The 22,535-nt window shown below is 45.4% G+C and overlaps 1 protein-coding gene and 1 long non-coding RNA gene across 8 annotated transcripts in view; both read left to right on the top strand.

The window, feature by feature from the left end:
• Nucleotides 1-22,535, top strand: part of PDZD2 (PDZ domain containing 2) — a 198,334-nt gene that overhangs the window by 103,867 nt on the left and 71,932 nt on the right. The window contains exon 1 of one of the 7 annotated variants that reach the window (XM_084504629.1): nt 6,686-6,990. The exons of 5 other annotated variants lie outside the window; for them this stretch is intronic. The gene's annotated coding sequence lies outside the window, so the exon portion shown is untranslated. Of the gene's footprint in view, nt 1-6,685; nt 6,991-19,571; nt 19,832-22,535 lie in introns of those variants that run through there. One more of the 7 variants, XM_084504628.1, reaches the window with a different exon arrangement.
• LOC311426663 lies at nt 784-1,946 on the top strand. Its single transcript, XR_014686907.1, has 2 exons — nt 784-855; nt 1,216-1,946. It is a non-coding gene; the product is annotated as an uncharacterized lncRNA (long non-coding RNA).

Genomic DNA, 22,535 nt, shown 5'->3' with positions numbered 1-22,535 from the left:
TGATGAGCAGAGGGGCATCACAGAAACCATGCAGAACCTTGAAAGTAAGTGTGGCTGTTGGGAAAATAGCCACAACAAGTGGGATTAAACTCCATGAAGAAGAAACTGCTCTTATTCACTACTGAGTGATGAGCAAAGTGAATTTGGGCCTCTGAATATCATGATGTGATTTATTAGTAATCACTTCCATAGTGTTTCTCATCTATAGATCTTAAGTGGCAATTAGTATGAAGGCGAGAAAGTATTATTCTTATTTTATTGAGGCACAAAGACATCAAATGACCTGCTGCAGGGCATTTCATGAGTCAGTGGTAGGGTTGGGCATAATGCCTGCTTTGAGGAGGATAATTTTTGTACGATTGGTTAGTGTCTGTCGGTGCCAGTTGTGTATGTGATTTGGTTAATAATTGTGAACATGACTTGAAATTTTATGGAGTTGTTCACTGATTGTGGGTCGGAGCATTGCCAGGACTTGCTGACGATAGTGGCTAATTCATGCTAATCTGTAGGCTTGGTACAGTTTAATCTAATTCATCTCAAGTAACGTGTTTCTTCTTCTAAATTCCAGTGACCATTTCCATTGCTCCAGTTAACGAATAGGTACCTGCGTGTTTTAATGGGAAATATGAAAAACCTTTCAGCCCTTAACAGCTCTGCAGGTGTCCCAGCTTTTGTGAAAGTAGTCTGCTGTATTCTAGAAGCCCACAGCTTATATTGGAGCTGTTTTTCCTCCTTGTCCAATTAAGCCAGATAATTAAATCTCTAGTTTTAGTCATAGCCTGCATTTTTAATCCTGTAACTGAGCTTGGCCTGCCACAGGAAGTTCTCTGCATTTCTCAGCACAGCGGATCCCTGGTAAACATGGCATTAAATCCAGTCCCATGCTGCTTCTCCGTATTCATCTCTCTTTGCTTGGCCCAGCACTTTTATGCTGGGTGTTTCCTGTGCTAATGGTTATTTTATTTAAATGCCAGATGCACTGTGATTATACTTTTAGCTGAAAGCATTGGGAATTTTTTTCTAAGTGATGGATTTAGTTACATGTACTTGATGTTTGGAGCACAAGCACAAAGCATGTTTCGACTGAAGCTGCCTAGACCTAATTTGACAATCAAATAATAAGCTGGAGGTTTCAGGAGTGAAATGGCAAGATCTCTTCAGCAATACTAATCATTTCCTTGCTTCTGCATTCATTGCATGCCCTTTATTTGATAGGAGAAGGTTTTAAATCACCCCTTGTGCCGTACCTGAAGGATGTTCTGCAGTTGCTGAGTGGTGCAGTGGATGACAAGGAGCTGAACTGAAGAACTTGCATCTCTGAGGAGCTTTCCACAGTGATGCTTAACAAATGTGATAAAGCACGCAACGTTTGAAGCTGCTCCAAATAATCCTTCACTTGGGGAGTAAAGAAATGCCAGACTTCTCTTCCTATTTCAATGTATGCCTTGAGCTCTGTGATACAGAAATGGGGAAGAGCAAGGACTTCTTTACTCTTTCCTTCTCCGTACCTGTAGCATCTCCTTACAGATGTTGCTTTTGGAAGTTGATTTATATAGCTCTTTACTAGCTTCATTTTCAGCTGAATTTGCTGCGTGAGAGGGGCAAAGCTGTACACAAGAGACTAGTTAAACGGAGATGTGCAAAAAAATAACAGTACAATATTTGGATTGCTTTCTAACACTTGAAAATGAAGGCTCAGATTCCTTAGTTCTTAGTCGAGCTCTTTGCTCAGGTCAAACTGAGGCCATGAATAAACTGTGTTGGTAGGATTTTTCCATGTCTGTTCAAAAGAGACAGCACTTGTCAGGAGAGCACGCTTTTGAGCAGTGTCAGTTCTTTGTCTTGTTTTGTGTCGTTGTGTATAACCTCTCATCTTTTTGTCATTCCTGGAGCATGTAGGGATCCTGTCTGGTGTTAATGTTCTGTGTACTGCCCATACACTTTAGTAGACGTGTGAATCATCACGTGAAGCCCATGGGGGACCTGTCTGAGGGCAGGGACTGCTGCCCACTAATGCTGGGTCTGTGTGTGCCTGGGTCACCTCCACTTCCAACGTGATGCAGGTCAGGATGGACGTTTGTCAGACTGTGCTCATAATTTATGCTAGATTCATGCCATATGCAGAAGAACAGATGTTAACTGACATCATGCATGGCCTTCTTAGAGCACAGAGCTAATCATTCATCTTTTTTTTTTTTTTTTTGGACATTGACCTGGCAGGAGCTGTTGGTTGCTCTGTGGTTGGTGCAATTCAGATCCCATTTCTTGTGATCTAACACTAGATTTGCTTTCTTGCTAAACAGTGGCTTGAAGAGCAGAGTTAATTAGGCTGTGGGCAAGCCCATGCAATCGCGGTTGGACCGCACAAATTCAGCTTGGACATTTCATCCTGCAACGTAGGTGCGTCTGCGATCACTGTGCCGTGGTGTTTTCAGCTCCGGTGTGCGTCATCCAGGAGCCCTTTCGCCACGTCAATATGACAATTGCTGTGATACATGGGGCTTCAGTATGTTTATTAGGCCTCATTGATTACTGTCTGTTCTGAAGACAGATTGTTAATTAGCACAATGGATTGCCGGAGTGGGGGTGTGTGTGTCGTGTGGTGCTGGTATGGTCTGCAATCACATCTGGAAGAGATTCAAGGAGGGATGCAGCTGTCAGCCGTGTAGTTAAGAATGAGGTAGGGTCAGTGATACAGAGTAAGGTTTCTCGTCTTTTAAAGAAAAAAACAGTGGGTTTAAAGCAAGGACAGAAGTACAAATAAGAAAGTAAAAACATCTCCCAGTTTTTAGGACATTGTTCCAAATGGGCAGTGCTGTTAAAGTAAGAGTTGGCTCTTGTGCTGTGTGTATTGGGAGAGAGCTTTCAAACAACTGTGTCGGTATCTCATGCTGTTTCTTTTTTTTTTTTTTAAGGAATGCTGTCTTCTTCCTCTCCACCTATTAACTGTTTTCTGTGAGGAAAAACCTCAGTGCAAATCAGTAGCTCAAAAAAAGCCTCTGCCAAACCATAACTTGAAGGGATTGTATGCTGGGGATTATTTTTTGCTTCCTACTTAAGGTGATTTCAAGGCTTTTGCAAGCTGCGGGTACAGCTTGGTGATATCATGCTCCTCCAAAAAAGAGAAGCCCTGATGCCTGGTTATTCAAGGTTACAGGGAGGAAGACACCAGGAAAGCCTTCTCTGTACATGTGCTGAAAATTGTGGGTGACCTCAACAAGTCCATGGGACTCTGCCCTATGCCTCTTTGTTGCAGCTCTGTTCCAGGGGAGAAACATCTCCGCATTCTCTGCAGGAGAAAGGCAGACCTGAAGCATAGCTGGGACTAATGGGATCCCGAGCTGAACTTTGCAGCTTTGCTGTATGCCTGCGGCACACTGACCGAAGCTCTGCGCTTCGTGGATGTGCCTGATTGCAGGGTGTGTCATTGATTCGTTCTGGACAGTGGCAGCTTCTCTGACTTCACTGCTGCTTTTGAAAAGGGGGGGTTGCGTATTTTATTGTTGCAAAATGTGTTGACTGCTTCATCACTGAACATCCTTTCTTATTTTATTTTATGTTTGTCTGGAGGAGAAAGTTAATCCATCCTTAATTTAGGCACTGTAGCTTGCACGTCCTGATTTTGCAGAATTAGAGCTACAATTTAACTCTTAGAACAAGTAAAATTCCACCATTTTAGTTATACAGGTGCTGCTCATATTATTTTAAAGATAAAATGTAAGAATTTGAGCATATCCCTGTAGTTACTCAACATGTGCTGCCATGGATAAAATTGGAGGGAGGAGGAAAAGCCAGATGGAGCCGGAAGATGATCAAAAGTCCAAAAGGTCTCAGAAGCCCCTGTGCCTGGGAGGGCTTAAAAATGGGACACGGATGTCAAAAGTCCCTTTGGTGCTATCAGATGTGCCATCCCCGGAGTTCAAAGTACTCTAGAGCTGCAGACAAAGCAGCCTGAACCTGGGAATGGTGTGCGTTGGGAGCAGTTTGTAACTACAAATTGTCACTTAATTTCCGTGTTGTTATTCCCATCCAATTAAAGTCATGGCCATTGAGCTAAAAGATGAGGCTATTTGATTGGATTCTGGGGACCATAATCGCTGCTGTGATGTTCCTGCCTGGAGGCAGGGACTCGCGAACAGATCTTTCCAGTAGGAGGATTATAGCTGAGGCGGGAGTGCTGGGTTTAAAGAAAGAAAAGTTTAAAGCTGTCATATAGTGGTTTCCACTCAGATGAAAAAGCAGAGGATTATAAAGCTTTCTTTCTTTTTTTTTTTTTTTGGAGGGGGGGGTGGAGAAGGAGGGGGAGTAGCATTGTTACAGGACTGACAATGGAAAAAATCATTCTCCAGGAAAAACCCTCTTGGGACTTGCGTTATGAAAGGATTGTTCCCCACAAGTATGGGGTGAAGTAAGCTCTCAGAAGGCATTTGAGGCAACTCTCAGGGGTGTATGCCTCCAAAATTTTCTTCCTGTGAGAGTTTTATTTAAGCAGAATGGGTATTGAAGCTGCTCTGGGAATCAAAAGGGGCATCCTGAGATCCCCAGCAATGTTAAGACCCCTCAGAGTTTAGTCTGCAACCAGTAACTTTGTACAAATTGGTTTCATTTATTTATTTATTTATTAAATATCCTCATTAATTGTGTTCTGGACCCTGGTACGTTATGCACAATGGTCTCGCCTTTTGTACCTGTTGAGTCCTGGAGGTGTTTCTTGCCCCTAGCAAGAAGTAATGTCAGGGCCTTCAGTGCTCCCTCAGAAGGACTGATGTGTTTAGTCACGGTAGCTGTAAAGTGTCTCCATGTTGTGATTAAACCTGATTTCTGTGTGTGGTAGGATTTTGAAATACCACCTTTGTGAAAACAGCTCCCTTCTGGAGTGTATGTGCCTCCGGAGATAAAGATTTAAGGATGCCTGTAGAGCATTGTGAACTGGAAGGGTAACTGCTGTAAGTATTAATTGTCACAGAAGGAAATGTTTTTTTTGCTAATTGGCAGAAATGGCTTTAATGAGATAAAGCTGGGTTGGACTACTGCATAGCACAGGCTAGGCTTAGTGATAACCCCAAGCATAAACCACACACATACACATCTGCTTTGGAGAAAGTAGAAGTTGACACTTCGCTCAGGTTTTTCAGCGCTAATTGAATTACCAGGGGTTTGTGAAGAGCTGTGGGAAGGCTGTTGAGGAGCACCGGGAGCAGCACGGCTCAAGGACCTGAGCTGTCTGGCATTGCCAGTCTGGGTGTTTTGGAAGAAGCTGGAGTATTCTCATGAATTCATGTGGAAAGGGAGAGGGAGCAAGTATGCAGAACCGGGAGGCTGCAGGAGTTGTGCAGCCGGTGCTCACCCCTCCTTGTGCTGCGGGTGGGGAAGCAGCAGCTCTGCCCTGAGCAAACCTGGACCCTACTCTTTGCTTCAGACAGCTGCAGGTCCCAGCTGGCGCAAAGCCGGTGAGGCTCCTCCAGCCAGGGATTTCTGCTATTAAACCGAGTGTGTATTTGCTCTTTGTATTCTGCTTTTAAAATCTGAAACTTTGGACAGAAACCCTATAGCGCAAGCCTGTTTCTCTGCGGACATTAGTCTCTTGAGACACTTGGCAGGAGAGCAGAATATTTGAATGTGTAGTAACTTGCTTTTTCATTTTATAAACCCTTATGTAAACACATTGTTTGGATTGTTGGGAATGGGTTGTTTAACTTTTCTGTCTACACTTTGAAAAACAACAAGAAAAAAAGCCTGAAAGGAAAAAGAAACAAAACACTACTTACTTGCTTGGTGTGTCCCTGTAACACTTTCCAAATGTAAAAGCCTCTTAAGAGCAGGAATATTATTTATACTGCGTTTATGAAAAGACTGATCAAAGCAGCACAACTGTGCTCAGCTTTATTTAGCATCAGTGACTGTATTAATGTCAGGGTGCTTTATTATTTTAGTGAATTCAGAAGTTGTGGGCTCTGCAAAGCGTAAAGCTAGCTAAGGCTCTAGTGAATTTATATCGCATTATGTACCATGCTATCACAAACCGCTTTCTGCTCTGTTGGCTGCACTTCTTTGCTTGCCATCTGAAAAATCTACTTTTGGGGGATTATCTTTTTTGGTGGTGGTGTTTTTTTGTTCCTCCCCCCTGCCTTGCTGAAGGATGGCAGGAACAGGGCAGGTTTGACCTTGGTGCAAGTGCCTGAGTTTTGCTCGGCAGGGCAGTGCTGATCCTGGCTTCGTTCAGCTGAGTGGCCAACACTCCCTGCACACAGGTGGAAGGAGGTTAAAAGGCATTAGTGTGCCCTGACTCATCGTGCCCAGCTGCTACAGTCAGGCAGTTCCCTTGGCCATTGGCCACGCTGTGAAAAGGCCAAGTAAAAACAGACCCACAAGAAACCCAAATGCTCAGTGGGTAATTTCTGCTGGTTCCCATACAAGTGTTACACCTTATACTGAAATTTTTTCATGTCTTGGTTGTATAGGGGACAGAGTATGGAGAGGGGATGCAGGAAGTGTGCAGGGATAGATAATTGAAATGGTTAATACTAAAACAGTAATATGCCAACAAGCTGCGCGGCTGGTTAGAGCCTGACTCTAACAGGCTGATCAGATCAGATCCCAAACCAGAAATCTCTCTAAAAAGCTTAACATGGGGTTTTATGAGTGCTATTGTTTCTCTGTCTGTATAAATGGTAGGGAAATGGCTTTTGTTTTGTCCTGTGAGCAGTGGCTATGAATGGAAGCTGGCAGCACAACCCAGCTCTGAATATCGCTGGCGTGGGACAGCAGCCTTTTGACATGGCATAGTTCAGTGTTTTGTTTTTGAGATTTCTCCTTTTGTAACTGCTGGTCACGTTGGTGGTCAAAGCAATGCTGCTTTTAAAGCAGACAAAAGCAATTCCTATTCATTGGGCAAGTTTGAAATAGTTTTTTCCCACGTTCTCTGGACTTGAGAGGTTGGCTGCAATTTCCCCTCCTCCGGATGGTCACATTTCTCACTTTATGAATCAGGTACCATTCTTATACCTTCATTAGGTTACCAGGGAGGGTGTCTCTTTTTTTCTATTTTTTTTTTTCTATTTTTTTTTTCCCCTTTTACTCCTTTCTCTCTTTTCTTTCCCTTCTTTAACTGTCTTGCCCAGTTGTAGTTTGGCCTTCCTGCCTGCTTGGAAGTAAAGATGATGTGTGAGCTTGAAAATAAGTGGTGATTGATTCTTTCCTAGACCGCTCTTCTCTCAAGAGCAGTTCAGTAAATGAGGGGAAACCTAGATCTGCTTACATCCTTCAACACAGAAAACCCTTAACTGTCTGTCCAGCTGCCTTAACCAGCAAGCCTGGTATCGTTGCCATGGCTGTATTATTTGTATTCCAGTAGCAATGGTGTAACTGCAATTTTTAATTTACTGTACAGGCTTCAAGGAAGCGTGCCGTGCTCAGTGCATGCTTACTGTCTTTCACGTACAGCTAAATCTCAATTAGCAGGCCTAATGAGAAGCTAGCTTGGATAAAGCTTCAAGGTAACCTGGGTGGTGAGAGCTCAGATTGTGTGTTTGCATCCATGCCTCCCTGTTGTGAGCACTGATGTGCCTAGGACAGTGATGGGCACAGCAGGCCTGCTGCCTGCAGGCAGGGCTTGGTCACAGTGGGACAGGGCCTGCCTAATCCTCAGCCTCCTCGCACCCTGCGTGCCCCCCTGTGACAGGATTAAAGGGCAGCCCTGGACACAGAGCTGTGGGTCCTGTGCCTGGTGCTCCTCGGATGGTGTCAAGGCTGTTGGAGCTGAATTTTGGGGGTGCTTCTCCTCAGCAACAGCAGTTGGGTGCTAGGCAGCAAGTGTCCGAAGTGGCCCTGCTTTGCCGCCCATATCCTCCTTGCACAGCTTTGGTGTGAGAGATTAGTGCCCTGTCGGTGCTGTGAAGTCATGATTTGAATTAAATTACCCCAGGGCATTTCACTTTGAACTCACTTAGTGTGAATCGTTGGCCAGCAGTGAGAAACCTAGGTGATGTGGGTGCCAAGGACATGTTAGCAGATACTGAGGTGTGCTGACAGGGTGCGATGGGGTGAGTGGGGAGACCCTTGCCACTTCCTCATTTCTACTGAGTTTCTACTGCAGGCCTCAGTGCTCACCTGGGGATGAAATGCAGGGTCTGGCATATGAGTCCTCAGCAGTGGGTGACCCCTCATGGAGGTGCCATCAACAATACAGAGCAAGTGTTCAACTCTAGCCATGGCTTCCCTGGTTTAGGGGCCTCCTCTTTGAATCCTTTCCAACCCGGTCAGTGTATGTACTAAGGAAATTAGTAAATTGAGTAAATTATTAAGTCAGTAAATCTAATAGGGATTCAGGGTCTGCCCTCCCTTCACTGAGTCTGAATAATGATGATTATGTATGTTTAAACTGCCAAGTTAGGACTTGTATCCAGACTGCTGCTTCAGGCCTCATGTCCTGGCTTTTAGCTTCTGGTCCAGATCCAATACATTAGAATTAATGCATGTATATTAGTGAGGCTAAATAGACCTTAAAATATGGCAGATATTAGTGAGATGTTGGTGGGTTCTGTTAACAGTACTGTTTCATATATATATTCCTAGAGATCTCAATTTTAAGGTAAAATTTAATAAACCAGAGGAGGTAACAAGCTTTTATGTGCAGCAAATGGCTTTTGTGACCTATTTTCAGAGAGAGCTGGAAGTTTACGCTGGGGGCTACTGGGCAGTGCTGCTGAGGCCCCATTGCTGTCTTCCCATCCAAAGAACTGACTTAGAAGGAGGATAAGAAGAATTTGTTAACTAAGTTTAAACGTGAAACTGAAATAACGCAAACTAGATAAATAAATTCGGTGCAATAGCTGTTTTCTTTGTAGGGCCTCAATTGTTAGGTGAGTCAGTTGGCTGTTGCTTTGCTGAAGGCAAGTCTGTTTAGGTGGTAAATTTGTCCTGAAGCCCTCCAGGGCTTAAATCTTTATTTTATTTATTTTTTTTTTATTTCTCAGATTGTGAAAGTAATTCCTCTTGCAAACTGAAGTTTGCCTGTGACCAGTCTTCTAAGGCATTGACTTTGAGCATTGTCCAAGGCTAATTAAATCAAGGAGTATTGATCAAAGAGTTGGCTTCCTGCTTTGGCTTTGTGTTCTCCTCACTTGAGCAAGGCACTGCCTTGCTTCCCCGGTGTCCGCTTATGTGTTTAGGAGAACCAGAGGAGGAAAGAAGAACTTTTGCTTCTCTTCCCTTGCAAAGAATGTGGAAATGCTGGGGAGGATTGGGGCCATGCACAGAAAAAATGCTGGGGTGACCTCTAATGTGGGAAGATATGTTGGGATTTTCAAGGGGCAGGAACATCTGGAGAGCTGACAACATCTTTCTCAGTTGTTTGCCAATGCATTTCTGTAGGGCCCTGCCAAAAACTTCCCCAGAGTTAGGGGCTTTAGTCAGAGTCGCTACAAGGAGGGCTTTGTGAGGACAGTGCTGCCTCTTGTCCCCTCTTGCCTCCTGGTAACATGGGCAGCTTAGGCCAGTGCTGTTTTGGGGAACTATGTCTTGCATGGAAAATGTTGTAACCACAGTAGCGGGGCAATTCTGCTGGACTGAATGAAACACGAGGTGGCCAACAACATGCTGGGACAACAGATCTGGTATGGATCCAGTCCCACTGAGGTGATAAAAATCCTTGTGTTCTACTGCATGTAGTGTAGGTGTCTTACGTGTATAAAGGATAGCCACAAAATCCAGTAGGATGCAACAGGTTTAATCTCAACCTTTTGCAGGTTGATAACCATTTTGTAGGATTTTTAACTATCCTATAACTTTTATTTATATCTGTATCATTGTCCTGTGTTAAATGCCAACTGTTACATCCTCTAGCATCTTAAATTTAATAGCTACTCTGTTAAGCATCCCTAGACCCCCAACTTAGACCTGGCACTGATACTGATAGTAACCAAAACCAGGCCCCCAGCACTTCTCAGAACTGAGTCCATTAATATTCTGTAGTGTGTGTTTCTAATATATGTTACGTATGTGTGGGCGCTGTAGTATCTCAGTCATGTTTATGACCTCATCTCTGTCTAATGCATAAAACATATGGTACTTGTATGGCATCCATATGAGTAGCGTTTATGCATATGTATCTGTATGTGTATATATTTCTATATTTGATCCATGTGAGAGCAAATATCTCAGCCAAAAAAAAAGTTTGCAGGAGAATAAGTGCTACCATATTTCAGAGTAAAGGTTGTAGCAGACTAATTTTAAGGTTTTGTATGTAATGTATGAAGCTGTTAAGACTGCCCCGGCATCGAGGTAGGACCAAATAAAAATGGGGGGATCAACGGGTGCATGTCTTGTGGCTTTGGTGTCTTTCTAGTTTTGTTTTTAATACTTCAGTGCCAATGCATAATGGTAATAGGTTGGGAGGATCACCATCTACATGGAAATGGGACAGGATGGCAATTAAGATGGATGTGGGTCTTTTGTTTCTGTGTGTGTGTGTGGCTGCTGAAGTGTTTGTTGTTGTTGTACTCGGTGACAATTTGTTAGGATTATCTGCTGAGTATGTGACTTTCATGAGCATGGCAAATGGAGACAGTGTGTTGAGATGCTTCTCGTCTGATGGAAAGCCAGCAAATAAGATCCACAAGTTGGCTTTATCTTTGAACGCAAGGTAGGTGTTGTTTTTTTTTTTGGGGGGGTGGAAGAAGGGGAGAAATGTTTCTGTCTGTAATAAAGTTACTACTGTGATGAATTGCTTTAATTTTGGATTTAAAAAAAAAAAAAAAAAAGCCACTTTGCTGCAGAAGGATGGTATTTAGGTGGTGAGGAATGGAAACTGGAAGTCCATGGGGCAGCTGCTGCTGCGCTTGGGCTAATGGGCCCTGTCATGGACAGGCTTGTGCGTCCCTCCCAGTGAATGGCAGAGCTTGTCCAAAAAAAGACTATGTTCTCCTCTTGGCAGGGCTTCCCTAAGGTGGCTTGAAGCCATCCTGCACTCTGGAAGGGAAATCCTGGACCTTTGAGGCAGGCGACAGTGTCCCTTGCTTTCCGTGAGGAGGGAGTGGGGTGGTGAGATCTTGCTGCTGGAGTTTTTGGACTTACGTGGGCTGTGACAGCCTTAGGGCTGCTCTAGCATATGGTGGGTGGCTATGGCTGTTTTGGGAAGATTGAAAATAGCACTGTATTGCAATGCCCATGGCAGAGTTGCTTGGCACACACATTTACAGCTAATATTTCTCTGGCATTGCAAGTGGGCTAACGCCCTTCTGCATTGCTAGAAGAGCAGAAATGTCCTGTGACAGAAATGTGATCCATCCCCCCAGCTTGTCCAACAAAGAAATTTTTGTTGCTAAACAAAAGGCTTTCTTAAGGAATATACAGATGCTCAGTCTCTGAATTTATGCTTCTCTACGTGGGTTGAGTCACTGCACTGGTTTTTAATAGAGCCCCTCCGGATTTATGTGGCTGCTGCTCAGATTAAACTCTGATCCAGCGCATGAAATAAGATGCAGTAGTTGTGCACTGCTGCTGTCCTGCTACTTGCAGGCAGTTGCTGGTTAAAGTCTGCTTCTGACTTTTTTTGTGTGCAGGTAGTAGTTAGAAAATGTGTTACGTAGCATCCTTGTTTCTGGTTACACTGACAGCATGTGCGTGTTGCTACTTGTTATTTTTTAAGCAGATCCAATACCTGCTATCTTGTTGGTTTAATTGAATTCAGTCTTAATGTGAGAACATGCTGACAAGTCCAATCAATACTTTCAGTGAAAGTTTAGCAAGGGTGGAGGGGGGGGGAGGAAATTAGGTAAATGGCATGTTATAAGCTGGTAATGGAGTAGTTGTGATGATATATAATTGGAATTTTTAGTGTCCCCCTGTTAGGATGCATGTGTTATTTTCCCTGCAGCTGCTGTCAAGTCCCGTCCTGGCGTTCAGAGCTGTGGTTTCTAACACCTTTGGAGCAGGAGGTGGTGATGTCATGCATGGGGTGGGGGGCTCCTGAAAGTGCTGGTGACCCCATGGGTGCTGCAGCAGGAGAGGGACCTGAACTGGAGGGGAGTGAGCACAGTGCAGAGCGCTCAGATGTGTACCTGCTCGTCTTTGCTGTAGGTCAGCCTGTAAGCTGCAGCTGGACCGGGGGAGCGAAAGTCGAAAGGAAATGTCTTTTCCTGTGAAGTTTTTTTTTTTTTTAATATTATTATTTAAGTAGCAAAGGCTTATCTGCCAAATAAACCTGCTCTGTAAGAAGCAGGGATGGGCAGAAACTCTTGGAATTAAAATCTGTGAGGCTTGCAGTCTGTGTCTCTGGGCTTTGCATATCTTGTGAGGTTTGTAAAGTTTGGTTTGCTTGAGAGCCTATCTGCATCTACACGGGAGGGTTTGCCTCTGGCTAGTGAGCATTAATTTAAACAACCCCCCCCTGTCCTGTAAAAGTTGATCTGTAACAGCTGCGTGATTCTTTTGTAGTACAGCAACTGTTTTTACCTTTTTTTTTTTTTTTTTTTTTTTTTTTTTTTTTTTTAATTTCAGCTTCTGTTTGTTTTCAGCGTCTTCTGTTTTGTGTGTGGGTCTTCCATCCCCTCGTGCTTGCTCTCACTGTTGAATATTCAAACTCTCAGTCTCAGCACATGGGCTAAAAAATATTATTGCTTTGAACTAACAAATAAAGCAAGTGAATTTCCACATCCGCTGTGGGAAAGGAAAATACTGTTTGAAATATAATTTAGAGCCTATAGGAAAATGCATCAGATGAACAGTTTGTGCTAATTCTATAGCTTTAGTACCAAGGCACCAGCTCTCTTATCGTCAAGAGTATTTCATGTAAGCTCTGTATTTTAATAGTAACTCAGTGTGGCTAATTAGTTTGCAGACTCTTTGAAGAAGCCGATGCACTGACTAAATAAGCTCTTATTTTTTCAAAGCAACTAAAGGCACTCCTAATTTACAGAGCAGATAGTTTTAAAGCTGCCTTCGCTTTGCATGCTAGGAGCCAATGTGAAGCCTGAGCACACTGATATATGCTCAGTGCTTGCAGTCAAGTTTACTCCAGCACTGCCTGCTAGGGCTGCTGCTAATGTGCTCGAGGGAGGTTTCTGGGTCTTTGGCACAGTATCACAGCATAAATTTGTGCCACTGGGCTTGATGTGTCCGGGAGGAGGACGCCGTGTAATGAATGCTCCTGCACCATTGAAGTCAGTGGCAGTATTATCAATCTCTTCACTGTTTGCAGGCAGGTTCAATCCAATAATGAAGAGCAGCTTTGAGTTGCTAACCAGATGACATGGCTAATCCTGAAGCATGCATAAAGGGGCCGCAGTTATTAGGAGATTTGTGGCTTTGAAAGTTCTGATTCCCTTAGTGCAGTTTGTTAATGGCAAAGATTTGTGGTGAGTGTATAATAGATGAAAATCATCAGAAGGTTTGCAGGGGATTTCTTGTGACGTGGTGCTGCTCTGCCTCATGCCAAAACTGGAGAAATAACTTAAAATAAAACAAATCAAAATAAAATTTCAGCCCTGTGGGCCCCATCAGCACAAATGTGCTTCCTAGCCCCGAGGCAGGGAAGCCGGTTGCCTGCGTCTTTTCCTCACTGCGCTCTGCTTTGCTCCGGGAGGTGTTTTCCCTGACTCGACCAAAAGGCCCCGGTTTCGGAGGGGTGCTTTGTAACTGGCAGAGTGCTTACAGCAGGCTGGGAAATCTGTGTTAAATCCAGCAAAACTTCTCTGCGGTGGTTGACAAGTTAAAATCATCTGCAAGCACTAATCCATTGGCCCTCCAAGGAGGGCATGTCTCCGTCTTGTGTTGCACAACAGAGTGAAAGTTAGGAAATGTTTATGGCTGCTGCCATGCGTGTTCGTTAATTCTTCTCTCTTTTGGCCTCGTCCAAACTCGCTGCGGTGAAAACAGAAAGTGAGGATGTAATTAGAAGCTGATTTTTAATGCAAGCATCCAAGAGGCAGGCATGCTGCAGACAGGCACACGTATATCTGGCGTTGCCCAGCTCCTGCCTCTGCAAACTCTTTTGCTGCTGGCTCCTGGCTGTGCCTCCTGTATTGGGCAAGGTGTGTCGGGGGCCGACACCCCAGGCTTCAGGTGTCCCCTAGGATGGGGTGATTGGCTCAGCTGGGGTTGGTGCCAGCCTCGGTGTCTTCCACAGCCAGGCTCCGTTTGGGGATTCAGGGAGCTGCAGAGCCATGCACTGGTGGCTGAAGCACTTGAATTCAGAGCCATGTGCTCATCTGGGCAAAAATAACCCCAGCCAGGGAGCACCAATGGGAGATGCTTGTGCTCACGGGGAACTGAAAAACCTAATGAATGCAGGCACAGTTCTCTCGCTGTAGAGAGGGCGAGCCCTTTATTCTGGCTGGATGTCAGGAATACCAAAGCTGTGTTTGGGCAGTGGGAGAGGAAGGGCTCAGTGCTGTGGAGGGAAGCTGCTGAGCCAGGGGAGCTGCCTTGTGGCCAGGGACCTGTTGCAGCAAGCAGAGGAAGCACGGCTCAGCAGCCCCATCGGCAGGGATGAAAGCCATTCATCCCTGGGATTTACTGTGTGCACAGCCTGTTGTCACGGCCAAGAACAAAGTAGCGATGTTAAATGGCTAAATAAACCAGCCGTCCCCACAGGCGATGGTCCTCAAAAGACAAAAACGTCCTTTGCAAGAGTGGCTGTGAATTAAGGGAAGTGTTGATGGCCTCGTGGGATGGGGGGGACCCTGCTTGGTCATGTGCAGCCCCTGAGCCCCTGTGCATCACATTTGCGTGTGTGAGCTCAGGCTCTTTTTTTTTTTTTTTTTTTTTTAGCATCTGGTCAGGTCATACTTTCAAGCTTTTCCCCAGCACTAACATGGGGTTAGGGTTTCCTTTTTTGGCTTTAAGTAGAAAGCTGAATTTCTCACCTCAAGTATGTGCTTCTGCCTTCTTAAGTTTTGTGGTCAAAGAAGAAGATGTGAGGATGCTGAATGCCAGGCACTGGCACCCTTTGGGAAGGAAGCAGCAGCTGATGAAGTAGTTGCCACTTACAGTATCATGACAAATCCTGGAAAACACAAAAAACAGAGTGGTCTTTTGGAGGCAAATAACCCTTGTTGCCAAAATTGGTCTCTACGAGTACATAAATCGTGAATTTGTTCCATCCATATCTGCCCCAAGCCAGCAAGGGGTTATTGAAGCCTGGCCTCTCCCTGTTCATAGGGATCTTCTCAGAAGCTCAAGCAAAAGCCGTGAAAATAAGTCCCTTCTGCCCCAGCATCCCACTTCCTGCTGCAAAATAGACTTGATTAAATTTTCTGTCTCTCCCTTTCATTGCTTGCAGACATCCAAAACCTTCACTTCTCCGTGGAAAGAGGTACTTTGGGAATTACAGCTAATGTTGAAACCTAAAGAATGTGGTTTGCCAAAACAATGTTGCAGATTTATTTTTTTTTCTTTTATTTTTTCATTTAAAATATTGCAAAACTTTTATCCTGCTGGCATAAAATCTCTTTCAGTGGGATGTGTGCTTTTTCTCCTCCCTTTTGGGCATTTGTGGTAACTCCTGCATAGGGAAAAATAGGAAGTTTAATCCCAAAGGGGTGACCTCACAACACTGGAATAGCTTGGGTGTGAATGGGGATGGAGGTGAAGGTCTCCCTGCGTCTCAGCACCTCTTGGCTGGGGAGGAGATGCAGCAAGGGCTGTGTTCGGGGCAGGAATCCCGTGCACAGCAGGCCTCGAGTACAAACCCTTTCTCTCAGCATTCTCATTGCTGCCTAATGAGAATGGAAACCCGGAGCTGTATTTGCAGGGAGGAAAAGGGGAAGGTGTGGACTGGATGCTTAGCAAGATGTAGAAGCAGTTGTTTTAAAGGGGAGTGATCCTAAAGCAGCACAGAGGAAAGGTGGAGAGGCCTGGAAATAGGGTGGTGAGGGGCATATTGTATCAGCGAGATCTGGGCACTCAGGGTGAAGCAGGAGAAGCTCTGAGATCTGTGTGAACACTATACACACATGGGTGGCTTTTGACCCCTTCCTTGTTTCTTAATGTGAGGCGTGTGCATTTTTCGGTTTGGTGATTTACTTCATATTTTGCAAATATGAACTTGTTCGGGGCTTCAGATCTGGAGTAAGTCTTCCACCTCGGGAGGAACACAGCAGAGAAGGAAGGTTGCTGCCATGCAAGATTTAAGATTTTAAAAATAAACAGTGTGAAAATTGATCTGCAGTGAAGTCAAATTGTTACTTTGACATATTCTCTTGTTTTGAAAGTCAAAGTTATGGTGCCTCTTCACTAACATATCTGAGATTTGTTTTCTAATTCAGAATTATTGTTTTAAAAAAGTAAATAAAGAAGAGCTGAATATCTGAGCTAATGATAAGAAGCTGCCTCTCTGCTATTAACAGCAGTAGTGCCAACACGTTGGGCTCTACTCTGTAACTTACTGCAACTACTGCAAAAAGTAAGCAAGGATTTATTTGTATTCCAGTGTGTGTGCTCGGCATGCTCTGCAAACAAGTCTTGTCTGGCTGGGTCCTTGTGCTTCTCATGGAGCAGAAAATCATGCATGGACCTAATTAGACAATAGCCCCGGTCTTTGCAAACTTCCCTGGGATTAATACATTGGAGAATACTCTTGTAGTGGTTAGAGGCCTGGAGCAATTAGACAGTGTCTGTGCTAAGGAGTATGTAGCCCAAAAGAGAGTGGGTCTGTAGGATAAAAGTGGTGTGCTAGAGCTGACCTCCACATCGTGACTGGTTTGGGGGTTGCTTTAGGGTTAGCTCAGCTGTGGTCCCATGGGCTGGGCACTGATGGGCATCAGCTGTAGCACAGCAGCAGGAGTGAAGGGAGTGTGCTTCTGGCACATGTCTGCCACTTGAATTTCACCTGAGAAGAACTGGGTTGGAGTTTGGAGAGTGCCTGGCTGTGCACAGGAACATGAGATTTGCTTCTGAAGGGTATTGGCATGTGCTGAAGTACACAGTAGAGAAACCGTCTTGACAGCCCTTGATCATGGGGGTGCTGTCAGGGAAAGGGGTTAGCAGGCTCTCTACAGATTGAATATTTCCCTTCCTTTGCAGTTTTTGGCCATTTTTTTCCTCTGTCCATTCCACATCATAGAATTCAAGGATGCAAAGAAAAATATAATATAATGCAAGGCTGCCCCATGCCACATTAGAGTCTGGTAAAGCATTGTCTGAGGAGGACAGGCAAACCCAAATGAAGACATTTTGGAAAATAAATGTATTTGGTGAAAGCAGAGTAAGGAGAAAGCTTCTCTGCTGGTGACAGCACTTGTATTTGGATATGGATTAAAGGGGATGACTGCACGCATTCACCCCTGTGTTACAGAGTTACAACAGGAGGCTGAGTTTATGCCCTCTTGCTGAAAGTGTTAAATTGCTCAGTTTTCTCATAACTGGAAATGATGTTTGTGAACAAGGTGATTTTTCCAACTAAACATGCATTTGCAGTAGAGCTGTGAACTAACAAATTGGAGCATTCAGTGCCATGATGGTTGGACTGAGTTTGACTTCTTGGACTGATTGTACTTCTGAGTTGGAGTGAGTTGGACTTCTGCTTGTACTTTCTGACACCAACCAAGTAAAAAAATAGAATTTGTCAGCTTAATCCTCATTATCCTGTCTCCAGGACTCAAACCCTAAAAGCACTGCATGCTTTTCTGTCTCTTGGGACTTTTAGGTGCAATTGTGAGAGTTGTGTGTTTAGTAGGATCAGCTCCTTTGTAAAGCTTGAGTCCAAAAATCTCTGCAGCCTAAATGCAGCGTCACTCCTCTGTTCTGCTAGCAGAGCCAGTAGATCAGCAAATCCCAGAGGGTTTTGTGTTATTCACTGGGGACAGATGACTGCAATTGCATGACCTGTTAGGTTTAGGATGTCTGTCAGAGCTCGGGGAGGTGTTTCTAGGTGCAGAGAGGCTGTGCAGCTCTTTGGATGTTGGGGCTGGGAAGGGGGAGAGACTCATTTGTGGCAACTGTGTCCTTCATCCACGTGCTTGCTGGCTGTTCTGGAGGTTCCTGCTCTTCTGAAAGCTCTCCAAAAGCCCTGCTTGTGCTTCTGAGGCATCTTTACAACATGCAGGGCAAAACCACATTTTTGCTCTGTGCCAGCACCATCGCAATGATTTAACCTCTCTCCTTTCCACACCTGTGATGCGGATGTGATTTAGCTGGGCTTTGCCATCTGTGGGGAGCATGCCTGGCGTTTTAATTTTAGAAACCAAAGGTATTTGGCTGCTCAGCTGGAGCGAGCCAGTACTTCTACACAGAGCCTGCGTAGCTCCACCAACCTCTTGCTTTCCTGCCCCAGCCCGTGCAGGAGTGTATGCTGCTGGGAGCTGGGTCGGGCTGGGTTAGAGCTCCCTGTCTGGAGGTGTGAGGTTTTGGGTGTTTGCTTTGGGCTGGGTTAATTTAAAGCTGGATCGGTTCCCTCGTCGGGTTCATTTGTACAGTTGCCCAAATGGTTGTGCCGGCAGCCAAACAGGATATGGGGTGGGAGGAAAGCTGCGATGTTTGGTGTTGGCTGATTGCGGATTTAAGGTGTTTGTGAAACTGTAATGCTGTGGCTTCACCGCCCTAGACCTTGCAGTAACTCTGTGGGGTAAGACGTGCTGTTGGCCCTGTTTTTTTTTCATGGAAAGGCTTGCATGGGGTGCTGCGAGGGATCTGTGGAGCAGCAGGGGAAGAGGAATTGAGTTTTCCCAAATTCAGAGCCACATCACTGCCTCGATACTGGGCAGAGTGAGCTGTCTCACCAGCCTTTAGTCATAGTCCCATGTCGCAAGGCTGAACTGAGTCTTATCCTCCAGTGAAAGCCACGAGTAGGCAGTGAGTCTGTGGAAACACAGCAGCAGCCCTCTGCTCCCTCTTCACCTTTTCCCAGAGCTGGGGATTTCACAGCGAGCCTGGGCAAAGAGGTCTTGCCTGGGGCCCCTGGCAAGGCTGGCAGGGGCTCTCACAGACTTTGAGCGTTTGTTCCTGTTGGTCTTAAATTCTTGCTTCTTTGGTTTCTCTGCTGAGTAATGAAGAGCAGACATTGCCCCATGCAGACATTGCCCCATACATTCATTGATACCGTTGCTTCTCTGAGTTTGTGGGGTGGTGGTGTCTGTCCTGACAGCAGCCAGCCTGAGGGCAGCTCGAACACCTCCAAGGCAACCATGAACACAGTGCAAAGCTCAAGATTACCAGCAATCTTAATCCAGGGGAAGGTTTGGGTCTAATCAGCACCAAACATGCTTGTAGAGGCTTATAAAAGGCCACAGAAAAATACCTTTTAGATTTAACTTCCAAATTAACTTACCTTTCAAGGTTTCAGTAGGTCTTGTTGCATTCCTTGCTATAAATTTAATGATGAAAACTATGCCATAGATGAGGTAAAAGAACGCAAACACAACAGAAAGCCAACACTTTGGCTGTGCTGAGTTTAAAAAACAAACAAAACACACGCACAACCCAGCATACCTTAGAGAGCTGCAGCTGAGGTGAGGCTCTGGGAGGTGCTGCCTAACCCTGGCCACGAGCCGAGGGCTGGGAGCTGCTTGTCCTCCCGAGGGAGGTGGGAGCCCTGCTGCGCACCCCGGGCAGTTTGAATGCACTCCCTGGATGTTTTTACGTCTCTCGGCTCCGTGAGTGACTTTTTCCCATGCCGTTTCTGCCTTTCCCCCTGCTTATTAAAGCAGGCAGAGAACATCGCGTCCCTCGTGTGTGCCATCGCCCGCAGAGCCCAGGACAGGACAGGGCTTGTCGGCGGTGAGACGCTGGCTTGAGCGCTGCCTGGCTCCTTCCTGGCTCCCATAGCTGCAAGAGTGCCTGCAAGAGTGTGTTAAAATAGCAGCTGCGTTTACAAACGCCATCGGTTTCTACTGAGGTGAGTTGTGGATGGAGTGCAGTGTCCTCAGGGGAGGTGGGCGGGAAGGTGGCAGCGGGCGGTCCTGGTCCCTGCAGCCCCCTGGGACGTGAGACCTCTCACAGGCTTGGTAGCAGCAAGATTTTCCTGGGCTTTTGGAGCTTGGTCATCAGCTTTGGCTGCGTGTGTTAATGCAGGCTTGAACCCTGCCCAAAGATGTGGAAGCCTCTTAAAAGTGTCCCCTGGTGTTTGGCAAAATCTGCCTTTGATGGGCTGGCTTTTCTCCCATGGTGACAGCACCAAGGTGAAGGGAGCCACTTGCCCTTCGATCAGTCACTATCTATTAGTCATTAATATGCCCTGACTTACCTGAAAAGCAAGTTAGCTCGTTTTCCCGTGTCATGGAGAAAGGGTTTGTTAATTTTAGCTTTTAAATCCCCCTTGGGGCTGGAGGCTTTGGTTCTGCAGGGATCTGCTCTGCCCTTCATCCTTCCAGCTTGGAGAAGATTGGAGTTTCAAGATGTTTTACCATGCTGGAGTCTTTCAGAGGAGAACATAAAAATTAGTGGTCTATCCATCCTGCTAAAGACATTGCAGGTCCCCAGGCAGGGGCTCGGAGAGTGGTTGGCTGGGCTGAAATTCTTCCTCTGTGTCCTGGTGAGCTGGGCTGTGGGCTGGCTGTTGGGGTGTCAGTGATGCTCTGTGGATGTCATTTCTACTGTATTTTCTGATCTATCGGGATGAAAGGTTCTGTAGAAATGCTAAATAGTATTATTAGTGTAAAATAAACATACTTCTTCAGTATTTCTGGCCTTAAAGTGGATCCAGATGTTTCCTTACGGCTGCTGAGCCTGCTTTGTTTTTTTTTTTTTTTTTTTTTCTATTCTGTAGTTCAGTGCAACCGTCTATATTTGCTCAAGTGAGATGGGATGTGACAGAGTTTGTCGCAGCATGCTCTCATCAAGTCTGTAAATCTTATATTTGCACACACACACTCGTATGTATAAAAATGAAAAAATGACTCACTTTACCCTAGAATACCATTTCCGAGTCTGACACTTCGCACACGTGCCAAGAAACTTGGAATGCACTTAGCTAGCTTACCAGTTTGTGTGACTGCAGCAATCAGCTTGGTGTAGGGGAGAAATGGGATTTGGCTGTGTAACTGGAATGGTCTCGGGGAGGCAGATGTCCCATAGTAGCTCAGATGGAAGAGGAGCAGTAAGTGCCCCTTGATTCCAGCCACTGGTTATGTTTTCTAACCTGTGGTTGAGTTTTGCCAGAGGGAGCTTTATAGCAGAGTTTAAAGTGTGAAATGATTTTTCTCTAGTTTTCAAGGTTGTTAACATTATCATGGTTTCTCTCCTGCCGAGAAGAACAAGTCTGCCCTGCTGCTTAAGGGTGGCATTTTATACAGGCTGAGGTTTTAGCAGAGATGGGGCCAGAGTGGGATGAAAGCAGCAGAAGCAGCTGGGTGCCCGCTCCTTCTGAGCGTGTGAATGGGAAATGTTTCCAAAGTGACGTTTCAGAGATGTCTCCCTTGCTTGGGGAGATGACACCACAGCGGAAATACCAAGGTTCAATGCTTGTCATCCCCTCCAGGGTCCAGGACCACCCTTGTGGCTTGGTTGTTTTTGTGGTCTTTGATGGTTTCCTATCTGATTGGGACTGGGCTTCCCCACATATATGTCTATATATATTCTTTTCCTCCAAAAGTGTACCTAGCCTGTCCTGTGACTGTCCTGAACAGGCATTTTTGCTGCTGTTGTTCATTGCAGAGGGCACGGAGCCTCTCCTTGCCTCACCCCACAAAGCTGTGGCATTCCTGCCCTGGGCACTGGTTATCGCGTGGGGCTTGACACCTCAGCGTGTAGGCACAAAGTGTGCTGGCACAATTGGGCAATGCTGATGTATGCTGGGGAAACGTCCTGCCACTAAGATGCACTGTGGACAGAGGTTTTAAGGTGGTTGTGAATAATGCAGGCTGGACCACATATGTAAGGGACGCCTGATATGTTTCCTAGGATGAGACTAGCCCCTTTTGCACAGGTAAACTGGGTTCCCCATCTGTGCCAAGGGGTCTTGGCGCTGCCTTGTGCAAAGACTGGCAAATACAGACAGCACAGGTGGGTGTTTTGTTGGTAAAATGTTTTGGTTTGGGAACTAATATCAACTGATGTATTACCAGCTAGTAAAATCTCTTGTGTTCTTAAAATCAGAGATATAGGATTTGTTACGGGTAGTCAGCCACCGGCACTAGGAGTGGCTGCCCAGGGTTTTTCACTAGTGTACACACTGCAGGGCTCTCTCCAAGTCCTAACTATATCCCCTACTGAGCAGGGAAGAGGAAGTTAAAAATCTGTTGTGATTTGCAGCTCCTTTTCAATAAATTGGATCAATGGAAGTAGCATTAGAGGATTTTTTTTGCTCCATTCACCTTCTCAGTCCAAGCCGAAGACCACATTCAGAATAGCCAAAAACTTGGAGGCAGCAGCTCATGCCCTGTGCCAAGAGCCACATATGCACAGCGCAGAGCCACATATCAGCTCTGATCCTGCCCTGCTGAAAACTCCTTTGGTGCATTGATTGTTAAAATCTCTGTGGATGCTCTGCAGGAATTAAAAAAAAAAAAAGACACTTCTGTTTTGCGCACATTAAACCCCCTGAGAAGTGGAATTTGGGGTCCTGTCTAGCTCATGTGGTTTTCTGCAGTCTAGAGGCTGTA

The sequence above is a fragment of the Aythya ferina genome (assembly GCF_964211825.1).
Source record: "Aythya ferina genome assembly, chromosome: Z".
Lineage (NCBI taxonomy): Eukaryota > Metazoa > Chordata > Aves > Anseriformes > Anatidae > Aythya > Aythya ferina.
The sequence above is the reverse complement of the archived record's forward strand: the minus strand, read 5'-3'. Positions and strand labels throughout refer to the sequence as shown.